This window comes from Schistocerca gregaria, chromosome 7, assembly GCF_023897955.1.
Source record: "Schistocerca gregaria isolate iqSchGreg1 chromosome 7, iqSchGreg1.2, whole genome shotgun sequence".
Classification (NCBI taxonomy): Eukaryota; Metazoa; Arthropoda; class Insecta; order Orthoptera; family Acrididae; genus Schistocerca; species Schistocerca gregaria.
The window spans coordinates 84,728,841-84,754,011 of NC_064926.1; the positions used below are offsets into that span (position 1 = coordinate 84,728,841).

Genomic DNA, 25,171 nt, shown 5'->3' on the forward strand with positions numbered 1-25,171 from the left:
ATGAGATTTTCACTCTGCAGCGGAGTGTGCGCTGATATGAAACTTCCTGGCAGATTAAAACTGTGTGCCCGTCCGAGACTCGAACTCGGGACCTTCGCCTTTCACGGGCAAGTGCTCTACCAACTGAGCTACCGAAGCACGACTCACGGCCAGTACTCACAGCTTTACTTCTGCCAGTACCTCGTCTCCTACCTTCCAAACTTTACAGAAGCTCTCCTGCGAGACATGCAGAACTAGCACTCCTGAAAGAAAGGATATTGCGGAGACATGGCTTAGCCACAGCCTGGGGGATGTTTCCAGAATGAGATTTTCACTCTGCAGCGGAGTGTGCGCTGATATGAAACTTCCTGGCAGATTAAAACTGTGTGCCCGACCGAGACTCGAACTCGGGACCTTTGCCTTTCACGGGCAAGTGCTCTACCAACTGAGCTACCGAAGCACGACTCACGCCCGGTACTCACAGCTTTACTTCTGCCAGTACCTCGTCTCCTACCTTCCAAACTTTACAGATGCTCTCCTGCGAGACATGCAGAACTAGCACTCCTGAAAGAAAGGATATTGCGGAGACATGGCTTAGCCACAGACTGGGGGATGTTTCCAGAATGAGATTTTCACTCTGCAGCGGAGTGTGCGCTGATATGAAACTTCCTGGCAGATTAAAACTGTGTGCCCATCCGAGACTCGAACTCGGGACCTTCGCCTTTCGCGGGCAAGTGCTCTACCAACTGAGCTACCGAAGCACGACTCACGGCCAGTACTCACAGCTTTACTTCTGCCAGTACCTCGTCTCCTACCTTCCAAACTTTACAGAAGCTCTCCTGCGAGACATGCAGAACTAGCACTCCTGAAAGAAAGGATATTGCGGAGACATGGCTTAGCCACAGCCTGGGGGATGTTTCCAGAATGAGATTTTCACTCTGCAGCGGAGTGTGCGCTGATATGAAACTTCCTGGCAGATTAAAACTGTGTGCCCGACCGAGACTCGAACTCGGGACCTTTGCCTTTCACGGGCAAGTGCTCTACCAACTGAGCTACCGAAGCACGACTCACGCCCGGTACTCACAGCTTTACTTCTGCCAGTACCTCGTCTCCTACCTTCCAAACTTTACAGAAGCTCTCCTGCGAGACATGCAGAACTAGCACTCCTGAAAGAAAGGATATTGCGGAGACATGGCTTAGCCACAGCCTGGGGGATGTTTCCAGAATGAGATTTTCACTCTGCAGCGGAGTGTGCGCTGATATGAAACTACCTGGCAGATTAAAACTGTGTGCCCGACCGAGACTCGAACTCGGGACCTTTGCCTTTCGCGGGCAAGTGCTCTACCAACTGAGCTACCGAAGCAGGACTCACGCCCGGTACTCACAGCTTTACTTCTGCCAGTACCTCGTCTCCTACCTTCCAAACTTTACAGAAGCTCTCCTGCGAGACATGCAGAACTAGCACTCCTGAAAGAAAGGATATTGCGGAGACATGGCTTAGCCACAGCCTGGGGGATGTTTCCAGAATGAGATTTTCACTCTGCAGCGGAGTGTGCGCTGATATGAAACTTCCTGGCAGATTAAAACTGTGCGCCCGACCGAGACTCGAACTCGGGACCTTTGCCTTTCGCGGGCAAGTGCTCTACCAACTGAGCTACCGATGCAGGACTCACGCCCGGTACTCACAGCTTTACTTCTGCCAGTACCTCGTCTCCTACCTTCCAAACTTTACAGAAGCTCTCCTGCGAGACATACAGAACTAGCACTCCTGAAAGAAAGGATATTGCGGAGACATGGCTTAGCCACAGCCTGGGGGATGTTTCCAGAATGAGATTTTCACTCTGCAGCGGAGTGTGCGCTGATATGAAACTTCCTGGCAGATTAAAACTGTGTGCCCGACCGAGACTCGAACTCGGGACCTTTGCCTTTCGCGGGCAAGTGCTATACCAACTGAGCTACCGAAGCACGACTCACGCCCGGTACTCACAGCTTTACTTCTGCCAGTACCTCGTCTCCTACCTTCCAAATTTTACAGAAGCTCTCCTGCGAGACATGCAGAACTAGCACTCCGCTGCAGAGTTAAAATCTCATTCTGGAAACATCCCCCAGGCTGTGGCTAAGCCATGTCTCCGCAATATCCTTTCTTTCAGGAGTGCTAGTTCTGCTTGTCTCGTAGGAGAGCTTCTGTAAAGTTTGGAAGGTAGGAGACGAGGTACTGGCAGAAGTAAAGCTGTGAGTACCGGGCGTGACTCGTGCTTCGGTAGCTCAGTTGGTAGAGCACTTGCCCGCGAAAGGCAAAGGTCCCGCGTTCGAGTCTCGGTCGGGCACACAGTTTTAATCTGCCAGGAAGTTTCATATCAGCGCACACTCCGCTGCAGAGTGAAAATCTCATTCTGGAAACATCCCCCAGGCTGTGGCTAAGCCATGTCTCCGCAATATCCTTTCTTTCAGGAGTGCTAGTTCTGCATGTCTCGCAGGAGGGCTTCTGTAAGTTTGGAAGGTAGGAGACGAGGTACTGGCAGAAGTAAAGCTGTGAGTACCGGGCGTGAGTCGTGCTTCGGTAGCTCAGTTGGTAGAGCACATGCCCGCGAAAGGCAAAGGTCCCGAGTTCGAGTCTCGGTCGGGCACACAGTTTTAATCTGCCAGGAAGTTTCATATCAGCGCACACTCCGCTGCAGAGTGAAAATCTCATTCTGGAAACATCCCCCAGGCTGTGGCTAAGCCATGTCTCCGCAATATCCTTTCTTTCAGGAGTGCTAGTTCTGCATGTCTCGCAGGAGAGCTTCTGTAATGTTTGGAAGGTAGGAGACGAGGTACTGGCAGAAGTAAAGCTGTGAGTACCGGGCGTGAGTCGTGCTTCGGTAGCTCAGTTGGTAGAGCACTTGCCCGCGAAAGGCAAAGGTCCCGAGTTCGAGTCTCGGTCAGGCACACAGTTTTAATCTGCCAGGAAGTTTCATATCAGCGCACACTCCGCTGCAGAGTGAAAATCTCATTCTGGAAACATCCCCCAGGCTGTGGCTAAGCCATGTCTCCACAATATCCTTTCTTTCAGGAGTGCTAGTTCTGCATGTCTCGCAGGAGAGCTTCTGTAAAGTTTGGAAGGTAGGAGACGAGGTACTGAAAGAAGTAAAGCTGTGAGTACCGGGCGTGAGTCGTGCTTCGGTAGCTCAGTTGGTAGAGCACTTGCCCGCGAATGGCAAAGGTCCCGAGTTCGAGTCTCGGACGGGCACACAGTTTTAATCTGCCAGGAAGTTTCAGTGTATTTTTTATTTAAGTCCATAGTCAATGACTGTTATTTTGTAGTTTATTAGCTGTCTGGTGTGCTTAACTTATTTAGTTTTTCACACGTTTCTTTTGCACAATTCCTACATCGCATAATTTGATTTCACACGTTCACACAATCCTGTGAATGTTTAAGCAAGAGGTTGGCGAATGATTTTGCATGAAGGTGATGGACTTGAGCGAGATGTACAGCTTCGTTCGTCGTTCCTTGTTGGCTTTGCAAGTGTGTGTTGTTGTTGTGGAGGTCCTATAATGGAATGGAGCTGTGAGTGCAGAATCTCGTGGTTTACTGGCTTGGTATGCGTGAAAGTCATCGTTATGTGTCGCTGAAAGCGGTTGTTTTTCGTTGTAATACTTTGCAGACGACTAATTTACAGTAGGGTAGGGATTTGGGAAGGTATGTCGTCTATTCTTCACCCATGTTCTTTCTTGGTCTCAATCTTCAACTTCTGTTCTTCCTACTTTGTCTTTGCTTCTTACTTGCTTCTTGGTTCTTCTCTAGGCAGGATATAGATATATTTATTGATAACTAGTCGCTTTGAAGTCCTCCTCCTAGTAACAGTTTCATAAATTGTTTGGGCATGTCATTTTTAATTTGTGGAAATTCTTCTTCAGTTTTGTGCATCAGTGTGCTGTTTAATAGCAGTAGTGTGACTTTTATGCATATTTTTTGCCAGTGGTGGCTTGCCCAAGCGGTCTTCTCGTCCGGCCGTTTTTGCTCGCTCTGTTCATTCGGGGCTCGGAGACCCTTGCGGCGTTGGCTGTCCCAGCGCCTTCCCGCCGCATCTCAGCAGGGGTCTGTGACTGTGCGGCTCGGTGTTCCCTCCCAGCAGGGTTCCTCCTAGCGGGCAAATTTATTGCCCACTTTCTATACAAGGGCCTTTTGTTGGTTTCACTGTCCTTTCCCTTCTGCCGACACTCCTGCTATATAGGAATCGTGCCTTGCTAATTACGTCCTTTTCTTTCTTGATACATCTCGCGTTGCAACTTGTGGGTAGTTGCATCTCTTCCTTGCTGGAGTTTTTACAATGGTTCTTACAAAAAGTTTTACTTAAAATCATCTAACATATATCTAGTACCTACTTGTTTTACGCCTTCTTAAAAAACTTTACAAATTTCTATGCCCTTTCCATGTTACAATTCTAAGATATTTTGAGTCTTAACGTCTACTCAAGAATCCTCAAATTCGTTTTTTATTTTTGTGTAATGTTATGGTGTATAGCATTTTAGTATTTCATGCTGTTAGACTATCTACGCTCTATCCCTTCACCTTAATCTATCGTACTATTGGTGTTATTATTGAAACTACTTTCTTTTTCCCACCTTCCTCTCTCTTCATTCTTCTTTCTCCTGACGATCTTATCTGCAACATAATCTTGAAATATTGTGCTGATTATTTACGAGTAATAAAATTAATCTTCAAACTTGTACTGAAAGTGTTTAATACTGCCAGCCTTAGGTAAATGTACCTCTGCTTTATCTCGTAAAATACCCTCTAATTCTCTTTTACTGTGTACCGAAATACCTTGAACTTCTTGCAATTTTTCGTCGATTTCTTTATGGACTTCTAACACGAGTTGAGGCGATTCCTTCTTTTGTGCATACCATTCTAATTCTTCATCCTCTTTATCTCGCATGAATCTTAATTGTTTGTTTATAACTGGTATTGCTTCTAATTTTAGCTTTTGCTCAAAGAGAAATGTGACATTCCCGAATGTTACGCTACCTTTCCCCATATCTATTATTGCTCGTCTCTCATTTAAAAAATCTGCCCCTATAATCAAATCTACAGTTAGTTTAGGTATAATCACGAAGTTGGCTTCGATCTTTTGACCTTGGCACGAAAGTGTTAACCTTGTTTGTCTCGTAACTTCGGCAGCGTTGTTTCTCATAGGACCTCTGACTTTAATCTTACGTGTTTTCTGAACCGGCAATTCCTCATTGGCATTACACTGCATGAATAAATTTTCTGAGATCGCAGTCAGTTCACTTCCGCTATCAATTACAATATTGACTGGGTTATGCTTTACCATAGCCTTCACAATTGGTTGAATTTGAAAGAGTTGGTTCTGTTCTTCTTCTTCTTGCATCAACGAATCCTCCACTGAATCATACATGAATCTTTTTAGGAATTTGCCTTGTGAGTTCGAACTTTCTGTAGGATAAGCTTCGACTGCTACTTCTCTCTCTTTTATTTCCTCTTCTCTATTTCTTCCTTCATTTACGCTTTCTTCTGCATCCTCTACTTTTTCCTCATCCTCGTCTATCTTCTCCTTCTTCGTCGCTACTTCCACATAATCGCATCTAAATGCACTAATTATCGCTTCATTACTTCCTTCATTATATACGTTGGGTTGTGTGCCCACTTGTAACTTATTTTCAACTTCTGTTGACTGCGCATTATCCTTATTGAATTCGCTTTCCCTGGTTTCCATCTCAAATAGCTCTGCAATACTCATTACTTCGTCCTTTCCTCCTACATTCATTGTGCATCTTCCTCATCAGTATTCTCCCCATTAATTTCGTTCCAACACGATATTGTTATTTTCTTGTCTTCGTTTTCATCTGGTCCCTGCGGATTTGTTTCTTCCTTCTTCTCTTCTCTTGATAAGATTTTTACTTCTCTGTTCAAGGTGCTGCAATTGTCCTGGGTCAGTGCGTCATTCTCTTTGGCATGGGTGCTTAGCTGTCAAATCGAACTTTTATTGGGGTTTGGTGGTCTTACCTCACGTCTTCTATCTGTATTCGCTTTTCTTGTTCAGCTTGTTCATAGTGGTTTCTTTGTTGATAATTTGTCGGTCTATTGGTTCTCCAGTACCCGTTCCGGTTGCCGTTATTCCCTCTGTAATAGTTGTTGCCGTTCCTGGGTGAATTATAATTATTACCATATTCTCTTCTAAACTCATAACCGGTTCTTTGTTGAAATCTATTGTCGTTTCTTGCTGCGAAGTTATCACGTGGTTCGTAAATATTTTTTCTTCGTACTGTGTCTTGTGGATTCCACTGCTTTTTGCTTTCGTTTTCACGTGCGCCTCATCTTTTTCTTGCGTCATCTTCCGAAAATATGAACTCTAGTTCCCTTAGAATACCTTTAAATGCTTCGACGTCATTGTCTCCGCGACCTACTAATGATTGCTGGTATTTCAATGGTAGCTTCATCGCGCATAATTTAATCAACTCTCCGTCACTGTATGGTACATCTATGCATTGATTTTTGTTTGCCATTACTTCGAAAAATTTCACGGGACTCTTGTCTACTGAATTTTCAAAATATAGGTTCTGTAATAATTCGTACTTCACTCTGTTCTGCGCTTCCCTGGACCAATATCGTGAGAGAAACTTCTCTCTGAAATCTTCGTACGATCGGCATGTCGCTGCAACATTCTGCGTGGTTTCTGCGACTGTTCCTGACATGTGTGCACATATAAAGTCTAATTTGTGTGCTAGCGTCGTGTTCTGGTAATCCTACTCGGAATTGATCAATAAAAGTTCGAGGATGTAATGAGTTTCTTTCTCGAAAGTGCTGAAATTTTCTGACTGTGAGGAAATGATCGTTGTCGTACTTCGTCATAGTTCCATATGAAATTCGTGATTCTTCGCCACTTTTGTTTCTGATCATTTCTCCCGTCGTTTTTTCCGGTTGTGGTAGATCCATTGGATATTGTCCACTGTAACTTTCGCCTACCCGCGGTGCTGGCTGTCTGAATTCACATATGCTACTTTCTGCCTGTGATTGGAATCGCAAATGCGTAGTGTCTTCGTTGATTGCCTGTTTTTCCGTTGCTGTTACAGATACGAATGTGGTTGCAGATTCTGTGCTTGTTCGATCCTGTTCACTACGCTCTTCAATGATTTGCAACAACTCTGTTCGCAATTTCTGAAATTGTCGCTTCGTTTGCGCTTCTATTTTGACTATGCGGTTATCGTATCTTTTCAGAGCTGCTTTTGTGATACGTTTGTGTAACACACTTTTTTCAACAATTTCACGCGCTGTACCTGTTGCTTGTCTAGTAATTTCGTTTATCTGTTTCTTTAGTTTCTTGACTTCTCCCTGTGTGTTGTTAGGTAATGTTTTGATCTCGTCCTGAGTGTCATTACGCAATGTTTGTACGTCCGCTTTTACCTTGTCAATGTCTGTTCTCAATTGATTGTGACCTGTTATTTTCCTATCACTTCAATATGACTTAGGTGTAGCTGAATTTCTTTGTTTTGTTCTTTAATGTCACGCATTTGTCTCATGGTTCCTGCAGTCTGAATTTGAATTTGGCTCGCTATGTCTTTATTTTGCCTTGTCATGGTTTCCGTAATTTGTTGTAATAATTCTGCTAGATTGGTGGGTGCTATTGTGTTTTCTTCCGACGTCCTACGCTCTGTGTTTTCGCCCAAGTGTTGATTCGCAACCGAATGCATTGACCTGTGCTGTGACACGTCTCTGCTCGCATTCCTTGTACTGTGTGGTGAGGGAGCTCTGATTACTTGTACTATGGGTTCTACGTATTCAAGACGCAAGTTAGAATCCTTATCGACTGTCTCTCTACTTTCCTGCTCCTCTGTCGTATGCTGACCTAGGTTTTCTGTGCCTTGGCGTACATTATCCTCGTTATGGTGCGTTATATGTCCTATTTCTCGCGATACTGCATCGTCTGTTGTACTGTCGTCTATTCTCTGTCCATTTTCATGCTGGGTCTCTACCTCAATTCGGTCAAGGTCTCGATCTGCCATTACTAATCTTTCTGGATCCCTTATTTTCTGTTTTAAAAGCTATTCACGCACCCTACGTCGCGTCAACATGCGCTCATACGATCTCACGCGTTTCATAAACTTTTTTGTTCACACGACTTGACACTACCAAGACTGCCAATCCATTCGCTTACTTGTTGGGACAGAACCAACTTGTCAACGATGTATCCGCCACCTGTGCGCTTGCATTGGAGATAAAACTTAATTCTAACAATTTTCAAAATTCATAACTTAATTATGCTATTGTTTCTGCTAGACTCATTTCTATTTTATACATGTACTATATATCGCTGCAGCTACTGTTTTACTATGTATAACTTCAAGAAAAAAAATTGTTTTTACTACGAAAATCTTTCAGCAGGATTTTTTTTTCTGACCTAGTTAGGCATGTGGTCGACCTTCAATCATGGTATTTTCCCATCCTGGCAGGGTCGCCATTTTCTAAACATTCATGGTCGTGTCTGTTTGTTCAATGTCGTGTCTCCCTACCACTTTCGCGCAACGACGCTCTGAGCGTGTTTTTTACGGAATTGACTAGTTTGAACCTGGGACCTGTTGCTGGTAAGGAGACGCCAGACCACACATGACATGTAGAATTCAGAAGAGTTCAGTGAGACTAGCGATGATATAACCAAATACTAAATGATCTCAGCGTCAGTTCACTGCACTCCCTGTAAAAGAATGTTAATACTGACTAAATTTAGTGGAAGGGGTTCAAGGCTTTCCTATTTTTAGTTAGCTGGTAAAATAACGTCGAAAAAGCAGTTAAGTGTACCATTGGAAATTTTATTCTACTCACAAAACATCGTTTGTAAATTGCACTGTTGATAAAAGGAGATGTTTTAATACAGGATGGTAAAAACCAACTGCGTTCAACAAAAATGTGAACGAATATTCCTTGAATGGGTTTCCAAGTTCTACAATCGATCGAAGGATGACCTATGCCATATCACATCTATAATCTAGGTTTAATTTAAGTTTCACAAAAGAGAAAACTATCAAAATGGTCTACAGTGACCCTCAATTATCTTTATTTACTTATCTAACTTGTCGTAAATTACAGTGGCTGATGTGGCTTCTCAATAACTATATAAAAGAAAAATCATCGCATTTCAGATCTGTTCTTCAAGTGGCAAATGTGAACAACATGAGCTTTAATTGACGATCGACACTAGTATTACGCAAAAAGGGGGTATAACAGATGATACTTTTGCAGTTCTGAGTGAAGCCTTATGCGCTCAAAAATGCGGCATCGCGTGCGTTCATTATCTTGTCGGTGTTTAAGCAGGGTCAGGGCGGCGGCGGGCAGCACAGCTCCGCTCACCTCGCCATCTCGGAAGCAACTCTCTACTTCTCCTTACTACATTTACCGAAGTTGGTTTAAAGAAAAACTATCTGGCTGTGTTTTCATCTGACCAATCAGGGTCTCAATGTTAACTTTAACCTCCGCCTACAAAGATTCTGTCCATCCAATGAGAAACGTTATACTTTTCGTGGTGGGGCAATGTTTTTAAAGTTTGCAACGTAACAGAGACGCTAAAAAGTCCCACGCTAAAACTTGCAGCTGGTGTGGACCTTTTAGCGTTATCGTAAGATATATACTGCTTTTCTGGAGGGCTCTAGCTTTTAACATGGGCTGGGGGTGGTCCTTGACGTACCTGAGACACGAGAAAGTCTCACGCTAAAACGTGCGGGTTGTGTGGCCCTACTAGTTAGCTGGCGCCGTGGGTGTCCAGTCCATCCCTTATTGTATGGCCTTCTAGCTTAACACGGTTCTGCTCTCGGCTTCTGTCCTCGTTTCTCCCCTCAGAACTGCGTCTGCCTCACGGTGGGAAGGTACGACATGCATTTAGGCATTCTTGTGTTAGTCTGTGGTATTCCATTTGCTCACTCGTTACTCGTATTACTTTGGTTAATTTAATGTCACGATTTATTCGGAGCTACGTGACATATTACCAGATTTGCTTATTATGTCAGGGTTTTCATGGAAGGTGTTGGATTTGCCTGACACCTTACAGGGGTTCTAATAAAACCTCATGTCATTCAAAGCATGTGTGTCAATTTTTACCTCTCTATCTAAATTTTTCCGCGATTTATTCAATTTTCAAATTGATATTGACTTTTTGACTTCCCAGTATATTACTGATAATGGCTCTAAGCACTATGGCACTTAACATCTGAGGTCATCAGTCCCCTCGACTTAGAACTACTTAAACCTAATTAACCTAAGGACATCACACACATCCATGCCTGAGGCAGGATTCGAACATGCTACCGTAGCAGCAACGCGGTTCTTGACTGCAGCGTCTAGAAACCCTTGGTCACAGCGTCCGGCTGTAATCCGTGCAGCTCCGAGGAATACCGTGTCCGGATGGTTTAGCGAGCCTCTAGCGGCGGCGGTGCACGGCGCTGCTCGGACGTCTGTTTACGTCCACGTCGCGTCGCGTTGCGCGTGCGTCGCTGTTTACCTCTTGTGCTTCTCGAGAGTATCTGCGACTTGGAGACAACATGACTCACTTCTATAGAAAATCATCCACCAAGATCAGCTTCGCTACAAGATTCGCGCGAAATCCTACGTTTCGTACTGGAAAAACCAGAACACATCCATAGGATCTGCTAAGCATTGACCTCTCTTATGAGTAGTGTGGTATAACAGGTGTCAATCGATCACTTGGGATTTGGACTCTGCTCTGTTAGGGTTTCTTCAGAAAACGTCGTGGTCGATGCTTTCTAAGCGTACAGACGCGTCCTGCCGGCCGGAGTAGCCGAGCGGTTCTAGGCGCTACAGTCTGGAGCCGCGCGACCGCTACGGTCGCAGGTTCTAATCCTGCCTCGGGCATGGATGTGTGTGCTGTCCTTAGGTTAGTTACGTTTAAGTAGTTCTAATTTCTAGGGGACTGATGGCCTCAGAAGTTAAGTCCCATAGTGCTCAGAACCATTTGAACCATTTGCTTCCCTTATGCTTTGGTACCAGACACCACGCTATAGTGTACCTATTTTACCCGGGACGTCACTCTGCATCGTTCGCTGGAAGGACACATAGATAATAAATTGAAACTAATTGCATAACTGCTCGCTGGCTACTTATGCATCACGCTTCCAACATTCATATTTTCAGTTTCCATCATTAAGCAGTTTATTCTTTACCATCTTTTTTTAAAGAGTTGTAAGAGCGCACATATTAGTGCTGTGATTGTCGTTTTGCCTTACTATTTTGCGCGTGGAAAGAAAATTAAATCCTGTCTCTCGTAGTATATTTGTATTCCTTTATTCCTCTTTCAGATATCCCTTTTAGCGAAGCGTGAAAATAACCATTTGTATAAATATAAATAACTTATACCTGGTACCTTAGTATCATCTGAAGTTTACCTCGTTCTCTCTCTCTCTCTCTCTCTCTCTATATATATATATATATATATATATATATATATATATATATATATATATATTCGTTCCCGGGTGGCCTGCTTTTCCCATACCAGAAGCCTCCCCAGGTGGGGCATTTGAACCAGACGCGTCCTGAGCCACATCGCCGAAAAATGGATTATTTTTACGACATATCTCGTTCTTAATGGGGTGAAGCAAGTTCGGATCGAGCTTGCAAGGCACGTCCCATCTTCTTATTGGTTGCTGTACAGCGATAATTATTTACGGCGGTCAGCCCAACACTTATCGGTCGCGTTGTGGCAAGGAGGGGCACTTACACTCCGAGTGCGCTTAAAAGAGAATACTTTATCAACAGGCGAAGCTGCATCCCCGCCCACGACAGCACCCATTCGTCTTTGGTAAACTGCCGCCATCCGGAAAGAGTCTCCTTGCAGGTTCCGCAGTATCAAGCGACGGACGATCCCATGAAACAGACAACACAGGTGCATGATAATGCTTCCAAGGAACGCGCTCCTGAGTAGCTGTATCAGGAATCCAACGTCGCGGGAACGGAGACGAATATGGAAATCGGCCGGCTGGTGGTATTGAGCCGTGGTAAAAATTGCTGTTTGGAAGAGCGCGCCGCAGCGCGTAGTGTGAAGCAGTCGCCATCCGTTTCTGGCGGTGGCGTCGCTGTGGCAATCGCAGTTTTGGTGTCTCCATCTGGTGGGAAAGGGGAAAGGCGGCCTGTTCACGTGCATTTAAGGGGCGCTATGAGCTCACCAGTGGGTCAGTCTGGGTGTCTCTCGTCCCCAGCTTGTTAGTCTGTCTGTCGTCCGCATTTGTTAGGCAGTTAGTGTCTGTCTGTCGTTCGGAGTGCTAGTATGTCGGTCGTTCGGATCAACCTTTAAAGCCGGCAAAATGAGAGTCTTTCCACTCCGACAGTAAGAGATCTCAGCGAGTGGTCGTGCGGTCGGGGCTTAGTTCCTGCATCTGAGTCTGCGCGTTAGGCCGCCAGTCTGCTCGAGTTTGCTCAGGCAATCGTCATTGGCGGTTGGATCGATAGGTTAGTCGGTCGCGCACTGAGACACAAGATGACTTGTCCGTCTTGAGCGTCGGCGCATGTTAGGTCGTCACGTGAGTCCAGTGGGCCGCGGCGTATAGCGAGGGGTAGTGAGGGGTAGTGACTTCGCGGCCGACACTAGAGCAACAGGAGTTAACCCACGACATAGGTCTGGCCGGTGCGAGCTGCGAAGACGTGAGACGGGAGATCGGCGCGCCTTCCTGCGTCCGTTGAAGCGGCTGGCATCGGACGGTTCGGGAGAGCGATTTGGGTGTGCTGCGCCAGGTCTTCTCGAGAACTCGTGGTTTATTAGAAGTTAAGTGATTGGTGATATGTTGTTTCATTTACTCTTGTTAAATTCTGCTTGTTTTCTTGGTGAGGTCACTAGCAGTTTTGCTTTGGGGTCGTCCCATCATTCTTCTCCGTTTGCCCATCCGCGCGAAGGTGGTTGTTTATGAATTGAGTGGTCCGTTTTTCCTCTGTGGAGTAGGGGCGGGTTAGAGCAACCTGTGGTTCGAGTTGTTCAGTAATCTCCCTATCAATCTACCGTACGTTAGTAGCTGCGTCTGTCATGTTTGTCGGATTTGCTTGGAGTGTAACGGCCTAATACCTGAAATACGTTTTGATCTTTCGAAACTTTGATATTATTGCCTATGATCTTGAGAGGCGGTACCTGTGTACTATTGAGCATCTTAACTATTGTTTGGACAACCTTTTAGAATTTTATATAAGATTGCATTTCATGGGCTTTTATGTAATGATTATTTTAATACATGAAGTTGCCACTCTTTCACCGTAAGACTTTTCTTAGAAGTTAAAATCAAGTTGCACCTTCAGCGGCAAGGTTAATATTTTAATTGTTAGTGTTTTGTGCCATTTTCATCCCTCCTACTGGGGGGGGGGGGGGGGTAGTGCACAGTTTGTGTGCTTGTGTAAATTGTTAAAACTCTTAGTTTAAAGTTATCTGTTTTAATCCGCCAGGAAGTTTCATATCAGCGCACACTCCGCTGCAGAGTGAAAATCTCATTCTGGAAACATAGGACGATTGCTTTCTCCGCATGGGAGAAGATGAGCAAGAACAGGCAGACAATAACGGTGAGAGCTGTGGTCTCTCCTACGACGACCGACTGTATATCATCCCATGTGAAGGCCTTCTCTTCACCGTTGAGACCTTTCAGTAAGATCCTCAGAAAGTCCCAGAACGCCGCACAGTAGAGGTTGACATGGTCATAAAAGCAGAGGCTGAGGAGGTCCGGCCGCAGGAGTCATCGTGGCGGAACCGGACCGATGACAGCGAGTAAATCTAGCCGCCTGCAGCCGCTTGTACCACGTTTGAGAGAATCCACCCGCCCACCTTTCCCCCCCCCCCCCCCCCCCCTCCACAGAGGCCTACTTCATAACTGACGATGGCCGACCTAACCACGCCATGACGAAGAGCGCACCTAACACGCACGCCCCGCTACACATAGGACGTTAACAGCCGTTCCGCATCGCATCCATTAATACTAACATCATATGACCACATGGACTTAACTTAGAAGCTAGATTAAGCATTTCTAGCATTTGTAGACTTAGAGAAAGATTTTGACATTTTAGACTGGAATAATCTCTTTCAAATTCTGAAGGTTGCAGGGGTAAAATACAGGAAGCGAAAGGCTATTTACAATTTTTACAGAAACCAGATGGCAGTTATAAGAGTCGAGGGACATGAAATGGAAGCAGTGGTTGCGAAGGGAGTGAGACATGGTTGTAGCCTCTCCACGACGTTGTGCAATCTGTATATTGACCAAGCAGTGAAGGAAACAAAAGAAAAATTCGGAGTGGGAATTAAAATCCATGGGGAAGAAATAAAAACTTTGAGGTTCGCCGATGACATTGCAATTCTGTCAGAGACACCAAATGACCTGGAGGAGCAGCTGAACGGAATGGACAGTGTCTTGAAAGGAGGATATAAGGTGAACATCAACAAAAGCAAAACGAGGATAATGGAATGTAGTCGAATTAAGTCGGGTGATGCTTAGGGAATTAGATTAGGAAATGAGACACTTAAAGTTGTAAAGGAGTTTTGCTCTTTGGGGAGCTAAATAACTGATGATGGTCGAAGTAGAGAGGATATAAAATGTAGACTGGCAATGGCAAGGAAGGCTTTTCCGAAGAAGAGAAATTTGTTAACATCGAGTATAGATTTAACTGACAGGAAATCGTATCTGAAAGTATTTGTATAGAGTGTAGCCATCTATGGAAGTGAAACATGGACGATAAATAGTTTAGCCAAGAAGGGAAAAGAAGCTTTTGAAATGTGATGCTACAGAAGAAAGCTGAAGATCAGATGGGTAGATCACATAACTAATGAGGAGGTATTGGATAGGATTGGGGAGAAGAGAAGTTTGTGGCACAACTTGACTAGAAGAAGGGATCGGTTGGTAGGACATGTCCTGAGGCCTCAAGGGATCACCAGTTTAGTATTGGAGGGCTGCGTGGAGTGTAAAAATCGTAGAGGGAGACCAAGATATGTATACAGTAAGCAGATTCAGAAGGATATAAGTTGCAGTAGATACTGGGAGATGAAGAAGCTTGCACAGGATAGAGTGGCATATAGAGCTGCATCAAACCAGTCTCAGGACTGAAGACCCCAACAACAACATGACCATATGATCAAGACCATCTTAATCGCAGATATGCTGCAAGAGGCAGATACAGATGTCGCTCTTTCAGAGGAAGTATGGACGAATTCCCGTCCTTCTATGATTACGACAACACCAGCCTTAGATATCGGTTATGGCATAGCGAAACAAGGAAGACATCGTAGCGGAGCACGTCTCCTACGTAGCATCTGCACGCGTAATGGCTGTGACTGTATTTGGAGTGTGGCTTATCAACATCTACGCGCCATCAGGCCCGGACAATCGAAGAGAACGATGACGCTTCTTCGCGGAAGAAATAGCCCCTCTCTTTCTAGGAAAGCAAGCTCATTGCATTCTCGGCAGCGACTTCAATTGTGTGCTGGCACCGAAGAATCAGGTCCCAAGTTATAGCCGGTGCACAGAAATGAGAACATTGGTACAACATCTGCCTTTGGTAGATTCGTGAGAACATATCCAAGGAGACCGAACCGGATACACATACATAACTGGCCACTCCACCGGCCTCATCGATATTCCTGCATCACCAGCCGCCATTCTGACATCCATGGCGCAGAGCTAAAGCCTGCGGCCTTCACAAACCTTTCAGTATATATCAGCACGATCGTCCTCCAAAAACAGCAGGTGTGGCGAAGCCGCGGTCTAGCTCACCTTAAAGCTCCGGAGGGGCACCAATTTATTGAAGATGTTTGGCTATCTTGTGGCGGGCGTCGAAGGATATATTCTATGACTTCACGTCGGTTGTTTGAATGTATCAAACCGATGATATGGCGTGTACTGATTGCGTTGCGACGCGAACACTCACCGATGGAAATGGCAGACTTTAAATCCATACTTCACGATATTACGAGTATGTACAACCAGGCCCGCTCTCCTGAATTACAGGTGGTAGTACAAAGAGCCAAGGCAAGAATCATTGCTGTTATGTGTTCTCAGCTGGAAGGGAGGGCGATCCGCGCGAGGACACTATTTTTCGGGAGTGAACGCCCATCGATGAACGATCTCACTAATGAACATAACCGACACCGCAGAGCCATAATACACACCACTGACACAGAGTTTAGCGCATATCTGACGACACAAAATAGGATAACAGATGCCGGCGTTAATCGTTATACCCGTCTGTACACCTAAGAAGAACACGACGGGACGGCCCTACAAGACGTTAGCCACCCACATGCTCTCTGGAACACTCGATCAAGAGCCGGAGGCCAACAGTCTTAATCGCATTTATTATTTGTTGTGGTTGGCAGGAGAGCCAACACCGTGTTACTAGAGGAGGCCGAAAGGCACGCGATTTAGCTCACACAGGTTGGCGTGAGGTCTGGAACAGGACAAGGAAATTAGGATTTAGAAACAACTGACGTAGCTGGTGGAATACATAACTTTAATCCATTAATGGTGAACGTCGCTCTTCACGGTACATGATTCACAACATCAATAGTAACTGATAATGACGCCTTGCTAGGTCGTAGCAAATGACGTAGCTGAAGGCTATGCTAAACTGTCTTCTCGGCAAATGAGAACGTAAGTAGGCAGTGAACCATCGCTAGCAAAGTCGGTTGTACAACTGGGGCGAGTGCTAGGAAATCTCTCTAGACCTGCTGTGTCGCGGCGCTCGCTCTGCAATCACTGATAATGGCGACACGCGGGTGCGACGTATACTAACGGACCGCGGCCGATTTAAAGGCTACCACCTAACAAGTGCGGTGTCTGGCGGTGACACCACATTATTATTACACAGCCAACCGCTTTCAACCCGAAGCAGGGGTTATCTTCTGGGCATTTCCACCACTGGTCGACTGCTGGTGGTGTCACTCCTGTCTTCATAACGGCAGGAAACTATATAATCGACCAATGGTGTAAATGCTCAGAAGATGACCCCTACGTCGGGTTGAAACCGGTTGGCGGTATAATAATAATAATAATAAATGCGATTAAGACTGCTTTTGAATTATCGATTATCCATACTTATCGCTGCTTCTCTCCACAACCATGGAGGCCATACTGCTGGAGGAAATAAATGAGGACGAAATGTTAAAAGCTATAGGCAAGAGGACGCCCAATAAGTCACCAAGGTCGGACGGAATACTCTTGCAATTCTGTCGGATCTTTCGATACTTGATGACTCCTTTTTGGATAGAAACCTGCCGCGAATTAATGTCTCCGACGTGCTAACCGTCCCAATATGGAAACGGTCAAGCGGCACACTACTTAGGGACTGTCACCCACTAAAATTAAAATCAGATTAGTGCGGCACTAAGTACGAGAATACTGAGTCCGCAGTCCGTGGTCGTGCTGTAGCGTTCTCGCTTCCCACGCCCGGGTTCCCGGGTTCGATTCCCGGCGGGGTCAAGGATTTTCTCTGCGTCGTGATGACTGGGTGTTATGTGATGTCCTTAGGTTAGTTGGGTTTAAGTAGTTCTAAGTTCTAGGGGACTGATGACCGTAGCTGTTAAGTCCCATAGTGCTCAGAGCCATTTGAACCAAGAATACTGCACTGCGTGGTGTCACTTGAGCAGACATCCCTAGGTGGCGGCAACAACATCCAGACGGCACTAGGTGAATACTGCGTTTCGATAGCACTGGCATATTTACATTACCGAACTGTTGACACAGATTAAGTTCCCGCAGCCCTATATCGCCAAGATGATGCGGTTACTACACGGAGCCACCTCTAATGTGCTTATTAATGGCCGATTGGTGGGGTCCCTTCCTATTACGAGATCAACACGATAAACTCTTCCCTTATCTACCATCACATATGGACTGATCCTTGAACCGCTTCTGAGCGGCGTACGCCAACGCTTGACAGGACTTAGTATACGAGGAAGCTTTTCAGTGCAAGGTGTATGCAGAGACCTATTACTGGTGGAGCGGACTGGCAACGACACAAATGCGGTGTTCGACTGGATCAATAGGTGGGGCGCTGCTGTAGGTAACCGAATGATGCAGATTACTAGGTTGCCCTGAATACTGAAAGTGGACTGCCTACTGCGTTGCACCCTTCCAGATACGGAACAGTATAAAGTGTCTGGGGATTGTGCTTACAAATGACGTGAGACGCACAGCGGCGAACTACTTATAGATGTTGCTGCAAGCCGTTCGGAATGGTGTCAGGGCGAACGGCTTGGTCGCTTTAAACATGGTTCAGCGGATCGCCTACGAAAATCCCCACTTTAAGTCACTTATCCCCCACTGCGCACACATTATTCCGATGCCGAAGAGATCGCTCGACGCATACTGGCATCATTCGGCTACTCCGCCACCGCAGGATTACACTTCAAGATCCGATATGACGCCTTGACCTTACCCATTGGTCTAGGAGGCCTCGGTCTCGTACACATTCACTGTCATACGGGGCCCTTTATCTCAGCGCGATGTTGAAAATGAGGAGTAGACAACAGCCGGGTGTGATGAACTCGCACCAGCTTCTCGAATTTCGCCGGTGATCGTGAAGTACATTTCCCAACATTTCATCATAGAGTTTTTTTCGTGAATGTAGACTGCCTACAAAGCGAGGCTCCTATCAATACTCACGAGAAGGCGCTCCGCCTACCCTGTGGTAGTCAACGGCAAACAAGTCGACGCACCCAGCCTCCACGCCGTCAATATGTGACCTCCCAGTTATGTCGAGCGTGTCGGGTAAGAGATGACGACCCCCATCCACTAACTTGCGGCCCCTCTGTAGAAGGGTAGCACCTAGTGACGAAGATGATTTCCTTCCTTCTCCGTGTATGACAACGAGCCATTGACTCTTCGATTGTTCTTTCTTCTGGACAGAACTTACTGCCCACGAGGCAAGACGAACGCTGTGACATGGATACGAGACCAACTGATGTATTATCTGCTTCGCGACGGCCCGAAGAATGACTTCTGGTAGCATCTGCGGGAACGACATACGGCGGTTGTGTGCAACCCGAAATACGATCAATACTTTTTCCAGTCCTTGCGGAGTGCGTTATGAAATCCGCCGCGCAGTTGGAATATCCCGGGTGTGCTGGCGTATGTCTTTGCCAGCTCTCGGGTCGCGACTAGAAAACATTGTATAGCAGACGGTGAACTAGACGCGCCTATGACAAGAGGAGACCAAGACACGCCCCCAGGCTATGAGCCGATAACGCCCCTGGGCAGCGTACATACAGTGTGATCAAAAAGTCATTATAAATTTGAAAACTGAATAAATCACGGAATAATGTAGATAGAGAGGTACAAATTGACGCACGTGCTTCGAATGACATGGGCTTCTATTAGACCCAAAAAAAATAAAAAAGTTCAAAAAATGTCCAACAGATGGCGCTTCATCTGATCAGAATAGCAATAATTAGCATAACGATGTAAGACAAAACAAAGATGATGTTCTTTACAGGAAATACTCAATATGTCCACCATCATTCCTCAACAATAGCTGTAGTCGAGGAATAATGTTGTGAACAGCACTGTAAATCATGTCCAGAGTTATGATGAGGCATTGGCGTCGGATTTTGTCTTTCAGCATCCCTAGAGATGTCGGTCGATCACGATACACTTGCGACTTCAGGTAACCCCAAAGCCAATAATCGCACGGACTGAGGTCTGGGGGCCTGGGAGGCCAATTATGACGAAAGTGGCGGCTGAGCACACGATCATCACCAAACGACGCGCGAAATAGATCTTTCACGCGTCTAGCAATATGTGGTGTTTTCTTTTTGGTTCTTATAAAACCCCATGCCATTCCAAGCATGTGCGTCAATTTTTACCTCTATAACTACATTATTCCGTGGTTTATTGAGTTTTCAAATATATACTGACTTTTTGATCACCCGGTATATGCCACCGCCGCCGACCAAGCTGTCTCAATCGCTCAGTCTCTCAATCTCCATAACTCAGTACGTCGTATCGGGGTTCAGTTCACGTCGGATCTTAACACTTGGCACTGTATTCTAGTCTCCCACAGTCATAGTCATCGCCTCGCACCCTAGCTAGCCGTGAGGGAACGTTAGTCATTGTATATAGTTATGATTAGGACACGGACAAGATGCAAGAATTAGTACATATTATTTGGTTGCTGCTAACCATAGAACATAAGATTGGTCCTCATCGAAGTTACTTACTCAATTGGTTCCTGTAATAAAGTGTATCTTAACCACATGTGTATTTTGTGTTGTAGTGTGAGCAAACCGGCACCCCCCCCCCCCCCCCCCCTATATTACCATCCTTTCTGTTGTGGTTGGCAGGAGAGCCAACACCGTGTTACTAGAGGAGGCCGAAATGTACGCGTTTTAGCTCACGCAGGCTGGCGTGAGGTCTGGAACAGGACAAGGAAATTAGAATTTAGAAACAACTGACGTAGCTGGTGGAATACTTAACTTTAATCCATTAATGGTGAACGTCGCTCTTCACGGTACATGATTCACAATATCAATGGTAACTGAACATGGCGCCTTGCTAGGTCGTAGCAAATGACGTAGCTGAAAGCTATGCTAAACTATCTTCTCGACAAATGAGAACGTAAGTAGGCAGTGAACCAGCGCTAGCAAAGTCGGCTGTACAACTGGGGCGAGTGCTAGGAAGTCTCTCTAGACCTGCCGTGTGGCGGCGGTCGGTGTGCAATCACTGATAGTGGCGACACGCGGGTCCGACGTATACTACCGGACCGCGGCCGATTTAAAGGCTACCACCTAACAAGTGTGGTGTCTGGCGGTGACACCACACTTTCCTTATCCAGTCGAAAACCACAAAACATTACAAGAAGGCACAGCCACAACAAGTGGCGCCCAGTCTTATTGCTTTTCATGTGCCTCGGTTGCTGCAGGGAAGCTGTTGTTACAGTAATTCCGTTCGCTAATTTGTTCTTGTTGTTGCATGTATTGCAGGAAACGAGCTGCAGAACTAGTCTCTTTGTCTTTTTAGAGTCTTAGCACATTGCTTTTCTATACATCTTCTTTCGGATATTTTCCTGTAACCTGTTAGCATTAGAATGGTTACCGCACAAGCGGCGTCGGCTGCCGAAACGACCAACCTACCGATCCAACAGGTGCCACCAAACAACATTCTGCCGTTTCGGCACTTCGACGAAAAAGAAGAGGACTGCCTCGAATATCTCGCCCTGTTCCAGGCCCGCTGTCAAGTCCATCGAATTCAAGGTGCTGTGAAGTCTCATTATTTCCTGTCCGTGTGTCTGTGTTTCGCTTGGTTCCAAAACTCTTCCCTACGTCGTCTCCCGAATAACTATCCTATGATCAAGTACGATGTAATTACGTCGCTAATTAAATGAAACAACAGGTTTACTGTTACCAGTGACCGTTTTATTTATTTCCTCGACATTTGTAAAAATGTGACAGCATACATGTGATGCGTCACGACAGCGAAAGGAACCTGTGACCACTAGAGGCAGTGCCAAAGTTCCTCCAAAAAATCGTAACACAACACACACACAAGTGCCATACTAACTAATGTAAATCCACCCTATGATGGACGTTTAAACCTTTGAAACGCGTCGCGGAAGTAAATAAAACGGCGACTGGTGACAGTAAACTTGTTGTTTCATTTAACGTCAATAACAGTCACGGTAAAGCCTAACCTAAAATGTTCGCTTTTAAAATTAAGTCAGTGTTACGAGTAACAGCTTCAGGTCCCAGCAGCCAGATTTCTGTTCCTCAGCCTTAAGAAAATGCCGCAACAGACGTACCGTCAATGGTGTGCAGACTTACAGGGTGTCACTAAGAAGTGCAAATTCAAGTTATTTGTGGCAACTTTGACAGCGACATGATGATCCGTGATGCGATCACATACACTGTCCCTGATAGCAGAATTACAGTACAGATTCTCAAGTACTCACATCCTTCGCTCCATCCAGTGTTGCGATTTGTCGGGCGGAGTCGGCTGCTGCCCGCGAACTCCCCACTCAGCCGCCACAACGAGCGCGCACACTGGAGTCGCAGGTCGCCTGGTAAACAAGTAGCCAGGCCGGTAAATCTAGTGAAGTCTCGCCCTCGCGGTTTTGCTCGCCATAAGCGGCGAGATTACCCGTCGCGCATCGCGACATGTTACTCACGTAGGAAGATAGGCCATGTCCAGGCAGCTTGCTTGCAACGGCAAAAGAACGCCATTTCTGCCGGTTCTCACAATAACAGGTCTCACGCACATTCTGTGAATGCAGTGATTTCAGAACATACTACAAGTTCTAGCAGCAATTCAAGTAAGGTTGTGCCCTCATATCGCTCCAGTGCAGTGTGACTCCATTCCAACGAACTATTTGCAACATTACAAGCTGTTGGCCGTAGTGTTGTCTTTCAATTGTACACAGGTGTTTTGTAAATTTGCTTAATCGTGCCACGTACGAGCAGTTTGGCTCATCACATCTCTCAAAGTCTAGCTAGCACCTCACTAGGACAGTGACATTTACTGTGCTGCAATCAAGAGACAGTGAAAATATTTTTGGCTTAGATTCGTTTGACTTGTTTGGCCTTAGCACTGAAGACATTGTACTTTCAGCGCCTGCTTTTAATCGAAAAGACAATGTAGCTAGTTTGCTAAAGCTATTTTCCGAACTCTTTTCTGCTGGAATTGGAACACCTAATCGTTTTGTAGCGCACGTTACGCTGGAAGACAATGCACAGCCCAACTCTTTCGGCCTCAGCCCGTTCTCATCGCTTTACGAAACAAAGTTGGTACTGAATTAAAAGAATTGCAAGACAATGGTGTGATTGCCCCAATACAAGCTAGTCAGTAGGCAAGTCCATTCATCTCATTCGCATCTGTGTTGAATTCAAAACTACCGTCAATCCGCAGACATTAATTGACACTTATCCATTGCATCGCCCTGAGAAACTTATGGAGAGGCTTCGCACGCTCCCCACTTTTGGTTCAAATGGCTCAGAGCACTATGGGACTTAACATCTGAGGTCATCAGTCGCCTACAACTTAGAACTACTTAAACCTAACTAACCTAAGGAATAGCCACCATAGCAGTTGCGCTGTTCCAGACTGAAGCGCCTAGAACCGCTCGGCCACAACGGCCGGCTCTCCCTAGTTTTCTGAGGTACATTTTCGTAAAGCGTATTTGCAAATACCACTACATGAAGAATCACATAAATTGTTCGTTGTTAATACACATTTAGGCCTGTTCAAGTGTTTGCGTTTGCCCTTTGACAGGCACCCGCCATTTTTCAACGTTACTTGGAACAGCTCATTGCTCAAGTGCCGTTCTGTTCGAACTACGTTGATTATATTGTCTTCTCAGGTCGTACGCCAAAGGAACACATTGTCAATCTGCATACTCTTTTCGAGTGTTGTCAGATGCAGGACCCAAGTGTCGTCTCGATAAGTGTGAATTTTTTCATACACAACTACAGTACGTAGGTCATGTAGTAAACAGTCAGGGTGTGCACACCCGCCAATCTCATTTGCTTGCATTCCGTGACTTTTCTGTTCCTCGCAATACATCTGAACTGCGGGCAGTGCTAGGCAAGTTGACATACTACATTCGTTTCATTCATAAGCTTCACAGATCGCGGCAATATTGCATCGCTTGTGACAGAAAAATGTGCCTTCCGTGTGGACCAAAGAGTGTCACGATGCATTACAGAAACTCAAAAATGCCTTGCTCAGTGACAGATGTTTAGTACACTTTTCCAAACAGACGCTCCCTCTCGCGGAATCGCCGCTGTGCTTTCGCATAGAAATGGTGCACAAGACAGACATATTGCTTCTGCCTCAAATTTGTTAACTCAAACTCAGTGCAATTATTCACAGATCTACATGTACATCTACATCTACATCCATACTCCGCAAGCCACCTGACGGCGTGTGGCGGAGGGTACCCTGAGTACCTCTATCGGTTCTTCCTTCTATTCCAGTCTCGTATTGTACGTGGAAAGAAGGATTGTCGGTATGCTTCTGAGTGGGCTCTAATCTCTCTGATTTTATCCTCATGGTCTCTTCGCGAGATATATGTAGGAGGGAGCAATATACTGCTTGACTCTTCGGTGAAGGTATGTTCTCGAAACTTTAACAAAAGCCCCTACCGAGCTACTGAGGATCTCTCCTGCAGAGTCTTCCATTGGAGTTTATCTATCATCTCCGTAACGCTTTCGCGATTACTAAATGATCCTGTAACGAAGAGCGCTGCTCTCCGTTGGATCTTTTCTATCTCTTCTATCAACCCTATCTGGTGCGGATCCCACACTGCTGAGCAGTATTCAAGCAGTGGGCGAATAAGCGTACTGTAACCTACTTCCTTTGTTGTCGGATTGCATTTCCTTAGGATTCTTCCAATGAATCTCAGTCTGGCATCTGCTTTACCGACGATCAACTTTATATGATCATTCCATTTTAAATCACTCCTAACGAGTACTCCCAGATAATTTATGGAATTAACTGCTTCCAGTTGCTGACCTGCTATTGTGTAGCTAAATGATAAGGGACCTATCTTTCTATGTATTCGCATCACATTACACTTGTCTACATTGAGATTCAATTGCCATTCCGTGCACCATGCGTCAATTCGCTGCAGATCCTTCTGCATTTCAATACAATTTTCCATTGCTGCAACCTCTCGATACACCACAGCATCATCTGCAAAAAGCCTCAGTGAACTTCCGATGTCATCCACCAGGTCATTTATGTATTTTGTGAATAGCAACGGTCCTATGACACTCCCCTGCGGCACACCTGAAATCACTCTTACTTCGGAAGACTTCTCTCCATTGAGAATGACATGCTGCGTTCTGTTATCTAGGAACTCCACAATCCAGTCACACAATTGATCTGATAGTCCGTATGCTCTTACTTTGTTCATTAAACTACTGTGGGGAACTTTGTCAAACGCCTTGCGGAAGTCAAGAAACACGGCATCTACCTTTGAAACCGTGTCTAAGGCCCTCTGAGTCTCGTGGACGAATAGCGAGAGCTGGGTTTCACACGACCGTCTTTTTCGAAACCCATGCTGATTCCTACAGAGTAGATTTCTAGTCTCCAGAAAAGAGATTATACTCGAACATAATACGTGTTCCAAAATTCTACAACTGATCGACGTTAGAGATATAGGTCTATAGTTCTGCACATCTGTTCGACGTCCCTTCTTGAAAACGGGGATGACCTGTGCCCTTTTCCAATC

General features: G+C 45.6%; 2 non-coding genes across 2 annotated transcripts; both read right to left on the bottom strand.

Annotated features, from left to right (window-relative positions):
- Positions 1 to 365: 365 nt before the first annotated feature.
- Trnas-uga (transfer RNA serine (anticodon UGA)) lies at positions 366 to 440 on the bottom strand. Its single transcript has one exon. It is a non-coding gene; the product is annotated as a tRNA-Ser (tRNA).
- A 527-nt stretch (positions 441 to 967) lies between these two features.
- Trnas-uga (transfer RNA serine (anticodon UGA)) lies at positions 968 to 1,042 on the bottom strand. Its single transcript has one exon. It is a non-coding gene; the product is annotated as a tRNA-Ser (tRNA).
- Positions 1,043 to 25,171: the final 24,129 nt, after the last annotated feature.